Here is an 8,947-nt window from a genome sequence, read left to right on the forward strand (position 1 = left end):
ATACACTGACTCTTAAACCATTTAGAGAAGGCTGTAAAGCACTGTAAAGTAATATATAAGTCTAAGTGCTATTGCTATACACATATACACAGAGATTCTCTCTTTCTCCCTCTGTCTTCATTACAGTACTGTATGTAGTTATTTTTATTATTACTATACTACTGGTTGCACAATCATCCTGTTTAGATTAGATTTCGGATTTTTATTCACCTATTAAATCTCTCATAAGGAGCTGTGATATGCAGATGTTGTTTCATAATGTTAGAGATATCATTCCAGGATGTAAGCTTATCAAGTAAAGTATTAACATTATCATTATCAATATTGTTAGATCAGCAGTAGGAAGAACGGAGGCATCTGAGGTAACAGTAACCATTTATTCAAGCAAGAACGTGTAGCAACAGTAACAGTAAGTAGACCGGCAAGTCTCCGATGTTTGACAGCCTTTTATACCCGGCTGTCAAACGGTTAAACCAATAGCCTCGCGTATGACAGCCCGGCAACCGGCAGGCGTGTCTGATTGGCTAAGACGCGCCTGGCTGCTGCCGAGCTGTCATTCGTAAGTGTGAGGACTTACGATGCTGCAACACTCCTTCCCCCAGTGGTGTGCATGTGTGAGAAACTGCGTACGCGTAGTCGTTGAGATACGCAGGCAAACGGCGGACACACCCCGACCGCCGCAGTTGGACTGCAGGCGGAGCTGGTACTAGATGTCCCTGTAAGAGCTCCTCCCTTCGGGGAGTAGAGCTCCAGGTGACGTCAGAAGACCCTCCTTCTGGAACTGGAGAACAGAATGGATAAGGTAGGTTGGGCGATGGGGCGCGGCCGAGGATGGCGGTGGATTGAAATTAGGCCGGTAGGCGGCCTGGGAGAGGGGAGGGCTAGGCCCTGAGTGGCCTAATACAGATGGTTGGCGAATTGCGGGCTCGGCTTTAGAGTGTGCTGAACTGATAACAGAGGGTGTATGCCCAGTGGATTGGTTAGGCTGGCCTGCATTAGGAAAGGCTGGATGGTTTGTAATGTTGGAGCGAAGTTGTGGAACCGGGGCTGGCTGTAAGGCGTCTATGGCTGGCCCCTGCGGGTCGGCTTGAGTTGATGTTTCGGTGTTGTGGCGGCCCCTCAATTGATCCAGGTGCCGCCGCCAGATGGAGCCATCAGGTATTCTTGCCCTGTAGGAGATGGGTCCTGTTACTTCGATGATGGTGGCAGGCACCCATCGATAATCCCCCCCATAGTTCCTAGCCCAGACCAAGTCCCCAGGAAGGAAAGAGCGGGAGGGAGACCCCAGGTTGCCAGGCTAAACCCCTGAATAGAGGGGATGCAATCTATCCAGGGTGGACCGCAGGCGCCTGCCCATCAGAAGCTCCGCGGGGCTTTTCTGAGTCAGGGGGCAAGGAGTGGAGTGCTGTGCCATTAAGTATGCATCCACCCTTGCCTGCCAGTCGCCACGGTTCAATCGTCCCAAAGCCTCCTTGGCCGATCGAACCGCCCTCTCCGCCCGGCCGTTGCTGGCCGGATGGTAAGGGGCAACCGGCGCATGGCGGACCCCTTGTGCGGCCAGGAATGTTTGGAAGGTCGTAGATGAAAATTGTGGGCCGTTGTCGGACACTACTGTGTCCGGCAACCCATGGGTTGCGAACAAGCATCGCAAGGCCCGCACAGTACTCTCGGCTGTGGTGGAGTGCATAAGCAACAATTCCACCCATCGAGAATACGCATCTACAACCACCAAGAAAACCTGGCCGTGGAAGGGACCCGCGAAGTCAATATGAATACGGGACCATGGTCCTCGGGGCATCTCCCACTCCCGGGAGGGAGAGGAGGAAGGAGATGGCCGGGACTATTGACAGGTTACGCATTTGGAGACCCAGGCCTCGATTTCTGAATCTAGGCCTGGCCACCAAACGTAACTTCGGGCTAGCGCCTTCATGCGCGCTATTCCCGGATGATCAGCGTGTAGCCGCTGCAACACTTGGTGCCGGAGGACCGATGGGATGACCATGCGGTCGCCCCAAAGAAGGCAACCAGAATGTAGGGATAATTCAAGTTGGCGGGTCTTAAAGGGCCTGCAATCTGGAGGTGTGGCTGCTGTAGGCCAGCCTCTCAAGACCCAAGTCATTATTTGGGATAGGACTGGGTCAGCCCGGGAGTGGGAGGCCACATTGGTAGACGATAGGGGTAAGTCCAATTGAGCAATAGATAGGACAGAACGGCAAGGGACCGACTGGATGTCCTCGCCAGGAAGGGGGCAGCGACTGAGGGCATCTGCATGCCCTAGGTGCTTGCCTGGACGGTAGCAAAGGGCGTAGGAGTACGCCGCCAAGAACTCCGTCCATCGGGTCATCCCAGGGGATAGGATAGGAGGGGTCGGCCTATCACCGGCCAGAAGCCCAAGGAGTGGCTTGTGGTCGGTGTATAGTGTGAAATGCCGCCCATATACGTAATCGTGGAACTTTTTAACCCCGGACACTGCAGCCAGAGCCTCCTTGTCAATCTGGCTGTAATTCCTCTTGGCGGAGGAAAGTGTCCGGGAATAAAAAGCTATGGGAGCTTCTGAGCCGTTGGGAAGGACATGGCTCAGAACTGCCCCCAAACCCACGGGGGAGGCATCACATGCCAAAGTCAGAGGCATCTTGTCACTATATTGGACTAAGACTGCCTCTGACGTCAGCAGGGATTTGACAGCCGCGAATGCATGCGCTTCGCGGCTGCCCCATTGCCAGGCTGCGGATCGGTCGAGCACCGATGTAGCAGCTCAGCTAGTGATGCCTTGTGGGGAATAAATGGCGCGTAGAAATTCAAAAGACCAAGGAACGCTTGCAGTTGCACCTTTAAGGTTGGAGTGGGAGGTTCCTGATGGCAGCTACTTTTGAAGGGGTGGGGTGAATTCCCTGGGCATCTATTAAGAAGCCCAGGAACTCCACTTTTGGCACAGCAAAGAAACATTTGCTGCGCTTCAATTTTAAGCCCGCGCCCCTGAAACGGTTGAGGACCTTCCGCAGAACTTTGATGAGGTCTGAGCGGCTGCTTGCAGCGATCAGGACGTCATCAAAGTAGGGAACCACGCCAGGGAGCCCATGGAGCAATCACTCCATGAGGCTCTGGAAGATCCTCGGGGCAACGGATACGCCAAATTGGAGGCGGCGACAACGGAAAGCCCCCCGGTGGGTGACGATGGTTTGGGCAGCCGCCGCATCATCATCCACAGGAAGCTGCTGGTAAGCCTGCGCCATATCCAGTTTGGAGAAAATGCAGCCCTGCCCCAGGGAGTGGAGCAGGTGCTGCACTATAGGGACTGGATAGGGGTTTGCCTGGAGGCCAAGGTTGATCGTCGACTTGTAGTCAGCGCAGATCCTAATGGAACTGTCGGCCTTCACAGGAATTACTATGGGGGTTTCCCAACGTGAATGGTCGACGGGCTCCAATACGCCCTGCGCCACTAGCTTATCAAGTTCGGCGTCCACCTTTGGCCTCAAGGCAAAAGGCACCCTGCGGGCCTTCAGCCTGATTGGAGCAACCTGGGGATCCAAGTTAAGGGAGATGGGATTGCCCTTGTACTGGCCTAGTTGTCCATCAAAGATGTCAGCATAGTCCGATAGGACTGCTGCTACATCAGAAGGGGGCGTGTCCGCTGTACTATGGACTCCATTAAGTGATAGCCCTAGGGGAGAGAACCAATCTAACCCTAAGATGGAGGGCAAGGGCTTAAGGACAATTAGAGCTGACAGGACAGCAGAGTGAGTCCCATAAGAAACCCATAGTGCATAACACCACAGAATGGGGATTTGAGACCCCTGATAGTCTCTCAAAATGGCGTCCGGTGGTGACAGTTGGGACTGTTTAACGTTAGGGCAAAGTTTAGAGAAAATGGCCCAAGAAAGGAGGGATTGGGATGAACCAGAATCGACCTCCATTAGGCAAGGTTGCCCCTCAATAGATATAGTTATGTTGATCTTCGTCGTACCCTTGGAAGCCAGGTTAACAGCTACTTCAGGGAGCGTAGGAATGGCCTCCGAGAGATTGTAGCACTTGTCCTGGCGTTGAGCTGGCCTGCGGGATTGCGGGTTCTTAGGTGGTGGAGGTGGTCCGAAGGTAGCGGTGGTTTCATTAGCAGACAGAGGCGGCAGGGAGGCTCGGCAGACTTGAGCTAGATGGCCCTTTTTTCCGCAACGGCGGCAGACCGCTGCTTTGAAGGGGCAAGTAGACCGGGGATGTGTGCCACCACAGCCTAGGCAAACAGAGGAAGCGGCAGGAGAATGGATAAGCACCTGCACTTGCTGAGGTGGCTGACGACGAGGGAAAGCCCTCAAGCGGTCTACTTGAGCGTGTCTGAGGTGCGCAGGTAGCGGAGCTAACTCGTCTATTAAATTAGTGATGTAGGTGGATTGTTGAGGCGGTGGAGGCTCAGGAGCTGGTAGTGCAGGCAAGGCAGGAGAGGCTGGCGAGGCAGGTAAACCGACAGTAACGGCCATTTGAGCTAGGTAACGGTCGATTTCAGATGAAGAAAGGTCTGCTAGCTCAGCGGCTCGAGCTTCATCAATAGCGTAGACTAGGGTAACTTTTGGTTTGCCTAATAGCCGGCGCCTCAGAAAAATGTCTTTAAGACCACACACAAATTGTTCTGCGAGGTTGTCTTCAAGGTCTGGAAAATCACACTGAGCCGCGGCGACTCGCAGAGCCTGTAGAAATTGGTTGACAGTTTCTGACGGCTTCTGCACCCGCCTGCGGTATGCAAAACGACGAGCAATTTGTGATGATGTTGGAGCATAATATGCTTGTAGCCCATCTGTTAGTTCTTGCCAGGACAAATCGTAAACGGCCCTAGGGGCAGCAAATGACCTGGCAGTAGCAAACACCTCAGAGCCACAAGCGGTGAGGAAAAACCCGCATTTTCTGGCTTGAGAATAGCCCTGCCTATTATTTGCAATCAGAAAGCACTCAAACCTTTCTAAAAAGGCTTCCCAAGATTCTCCGCCGACTCCGAAAGGAGCAAAAGCTGGCATGCCTGCCATGAGGAGTTGTCTGAGGCGAATTGATGGATGGAGCTGAGGAAAATTAGGTGCGATAAAACGTCCGGTCTAAGCGCCTATTAAGACGTTGCTTGCTCTCGGTTGCAGGTTGTGCTCAGATCCGGATCCCCACTCCTCGTCGCCAGTGTTAGATCGGCAGTAGGAAAAACGGAGGCGTCTGAGGTAACAGTAACCATTTATTCAAGCAAGAACATTTAGCAACAGTAACAGTAAGTAGACCGGCAAGTCTCCGATGTTTGACAGCCTTTTATACCCGGCTGTCAAACGGTTAAACCAATAGCCTCGCGTATGACAGCCTGGCAACCGGCAGGCGCATCTGATTGGCTAAGACGCGCCTGGCTGCTGCCGAGCTGTCATTCATAAGTGTGAGGACTTACGAGGCTTCAACAAATATGCAGGTATTTTTAAGTGCCACCTAAGTTTTTTTTTATATGGTACCCATTATGCAATACCCATTGTGACCACCATGGCCCGTTTAATCTTTCAATTTCCATTTTCAGATCTTGATACTTTGTAATCTTCTCTAATTCCTTGTCTTCTATTCTAGTATCCCATGGTATTGCCAGATCTATTAACCAATACAATCTTCTTTTCAACCACAGTTATAATCTGGTATATGTGCCAAGACTGTTTGTATTGGAAATCCCACAATATTTTAACTTGCTCATTTTTCAATTCTATGTTTCCACCAATATTTCATTACTTTTAATTTGTACAGATAATTTTTGACAGATGTTCCAGTGAATCATTTTGGCTGTGTTATGTTCTTGTTTATAATCAGTATGTGACATCTTCTTGTATATGTTTAGTATATGATACACTGTTTCCTCTACTTTTTTGCACAACCTGCACTTTGAATCATTTAATTATTATTTTTTTCCAGTTCTGGCCTTGATTGCATTAGTTTGAATAGCTGGCTCTTGTCCATACACAATCAAGCCTTCAGTTTCTTTTTTTAATTTTCCATGTGTAAGACATTTATATTTTTGTACTGGATTATTATGCTCAAGATATTTTTGTATATTTTGAAATGTCTCTTAAGTGTTCTATATGCATAGAAAGGTAAAATATATGCTATATATTATGACAAATATCTAACTAACTGATGCTAAATAACAGTTCTGACTTACCTGCAAATTCAGTTTAAAAACAGAATTAGGAACAGTTCTAATTTGTAACCCAATGGCTGCCTTTATGCAATCATGAGTTTCCTTGTGCAGCTATGATGGTCAAAAATAAGTAATATTTTGAAAAGTATGTGTTATTTGAAAGTTAAAGAGAGAGAGGGGAAGAAGGGGTGGTTTGTTTGGAAAATTGAATTTGGCACGCTTGGACAAAATCTGGATAGGCTATTTATTGGTAACCAACATGAGAAATAATGGAAGAAGAATGAGAAGCTTTTGTAGCTGTCAATATCACTGTAGGATTTTTTTTTTTTACAAATCCCTTCAGTATGGCAATGATGGATCACAGCTAGAAACACTAATGCCTTGCCATTTCTTCTGGGGTTATATATAATTTATAGCCTATTACCAAGCAGGTTTCTAAAGAAAGAAAAGGGAATACATAGTTTCTACTACGTAATGGCAAGCATTTGTTCTTATTAAGGGAATAGTTCAGTTCAGCCTTCTCCATAATGTCCTCTTCTGTATTTGTCTGAATAGCCACTCAAGTGTCCCTGCGAGACTCTGGTTCTGAAGGGGGACTGGTACAATGGATCAAACTAGTTAGAACAGGTGCAATCTGCTCATCTTTATGTCTGTGAATGGCAGGCCATTCCATCAAATCAAAAGAGAGAAGACTCAATTACTTATCTGCAGCATGGGCCGACTCAGACTGAGGTGACTTTCAGATAGTCATTCATGCCCTGATCACCTCATGGCTTGACTACTGAAATGCACTCTACATGTGCTGCCTTGAAGAATATCTAAAAGCGTAAACATTTGATTAAACAATATCAGGAGCCCGGAAGCACACTTTCTCTAGCCCAGGAATCAATATTTCCCAGAAACTAGCTTCAATCCTGACTTTGGACAAGCATAATCAGTGTGGAAGCCAGAAGGAGGTCAAAAATGGCAATCAAATGGCTGAGGAATGCTGCAAGTACATGAGATTTGCCTAACAATGGCAATTGGGACTGCTATAACTGCACTCCTAAATTGGTGCATTCACATGATGTCACGCTTTGTAACCATGTCAACTAGTAATGCTGGTCCCAATTATCACTGTTAAACAAGTACACCCAGTATCTGTAATATAGCATATTTCAAGAATTAACCAGAAGAAATACTTGGATAGAAAATCTAACTTGATTTACAACCATTTTACTGTTAGCCAATTTTGGTGGGAGTCGGTTGTTCTAAAAATGGAATAGGAATGTTGTAATATATTTAAGTAAAACGTCTTAATAATTTCTCTTGCTGTTCCCCTGAGCTGTGATTGTCCTTCATGGAGGAGAGGAGTTCATGCTTAATATGTATTTTCTGTATATTTTTGGGGAGTGAGCCCTATTAAATCCAGTGGGACTTGTTTCCAAAGAAAAATGCTAACAATTCCCAGTTTATTCAAACAAACTGCCGAAGTTGAGCCATGAGACATCACTTAAGTCTGCAGTGATGTTTCATTAAGTTAATAAGGAAAGAAAATTTAGCTCTGTTTCAAAGAATTGGTGTCAAAATACAAAGCCAAATGTCCTATGAGGTTTACCCCAAGGAATCAATGGTAGAATTTGAAAAAAAAAACTTCTGGAGGGTCTAGCTACTAATTGTGTAATTGTATCACTGTGTAATGGTGTGAGAGGGAGAAAAGCCTCCAAACATTGTAGAAGTTCAGTTTCCACCCCCTCCACCAGTAATAAATTGTGATCATAAACTTCTTCTGCTTTTCCAGAAAGTCCTGCTTTCTGTCTTCCATTTGTGAATAACATCAACAGCCTGTTGGATATTAGCAGCTAATATTGTCACTAATCAATTTTCTCATTAGTATATTAAAGTAATTGTTATGTTCCCGTGTCTGGGATTAAGAGTTGTTCCTGTGTGCTTTCTTCATAAAACTTTGTGTCTTTCGAGTATGTCAGTGTAGGCCTTACGGTGTGCTCTTGCAACAAACCATATGAATGCACATAACATTTTCATGACAGTGGTTTCTTTTAAGAGATAAGAGAGACATGGAGTTTACTAAAAAAATAGCTGCAACAGCAGTTGTTTAGTCTATTCCTCACCAACCATTTTTTTCTATATGCTTCTTTTTTACCTTCTGATATACCATTATTCTTTACTTGGACTTAGGTGACCCTTGGGGGTATTGGAAATTATTTCAGCTAGAGGAGAAGGCCTCTATCAGATTCGTGCTCGGAGTTTGGGAAGTCTCACCCCGATAATTCCTAGAAGTAAAAAAGTTACACTTCAGGCTTGAAAAACAGCACTCTGTTTTATCCACCCTCCCTCCCAGCTGCCATTTTTCTCCCTACCTCAGATTCATTATTAGGGTATCAGGAAAAAAGATGATCCTGCAATAAGTTTGCAGAATTAAGATTTCTTATTTTTAAAACCCTCTATTTAAAAACTCACACTATATCAACATTTATATTTTCCAGGTGTAGAAAAACATTATCATTAAGCTCGCCTACATTCTATTAATTTTAATAGGCAAGGTTTAATCCAGGTACTTAACTTCATCACTGAAATCAATAGAGACTTACTGCTGCTTATATCTGACTAGAAAATGTCCCATACCGATTTATATTTTTAAACGGAAATCATAAATCATTTCTCTCAGAAATCCTGGAAGACATTTTTTTTTCTATTTTGCTGAAGTGATTAGGCTTAACTTTCCTGACTTTTTATTATTATTATTATTATTATTATTATTATTATTATTATTATTATTATTATTATTATTATTCTATCCTGTCATCA

General features: G+C 46.0%; 1 pseudogene; it reads right to left on the bottom strand.

The window, feature by feature from the left end:
• Positions 1–706: 706 nt before the first annotated feature.
• On the bottom strand, positions 707–5,012 carry LOC106550579 (uncharacterized; annotated as a pseudogene).
• Positions 5,013–8,947: the final 3,935 nt, after the last annotated feature.

The sequence above is a fragment of the Thamnophis sirtalis genome, unplaced genomic scaffold (genome assembly GCF_051295495.1).
Source record: "Thamnophis sirtalis isolate CommonGarterSnake01/CBP01778 unplaced genomic scaffold, rThaSir2_p1.2 scaffold_1, whole genome shotgun sequence".
Taxonomy (NCBI): Eukaryota; Metazoa; Chordata; class Lepidosauria; order Squamata; family Natricidae; genus Thamnophis; species Thamnophis sirtalis.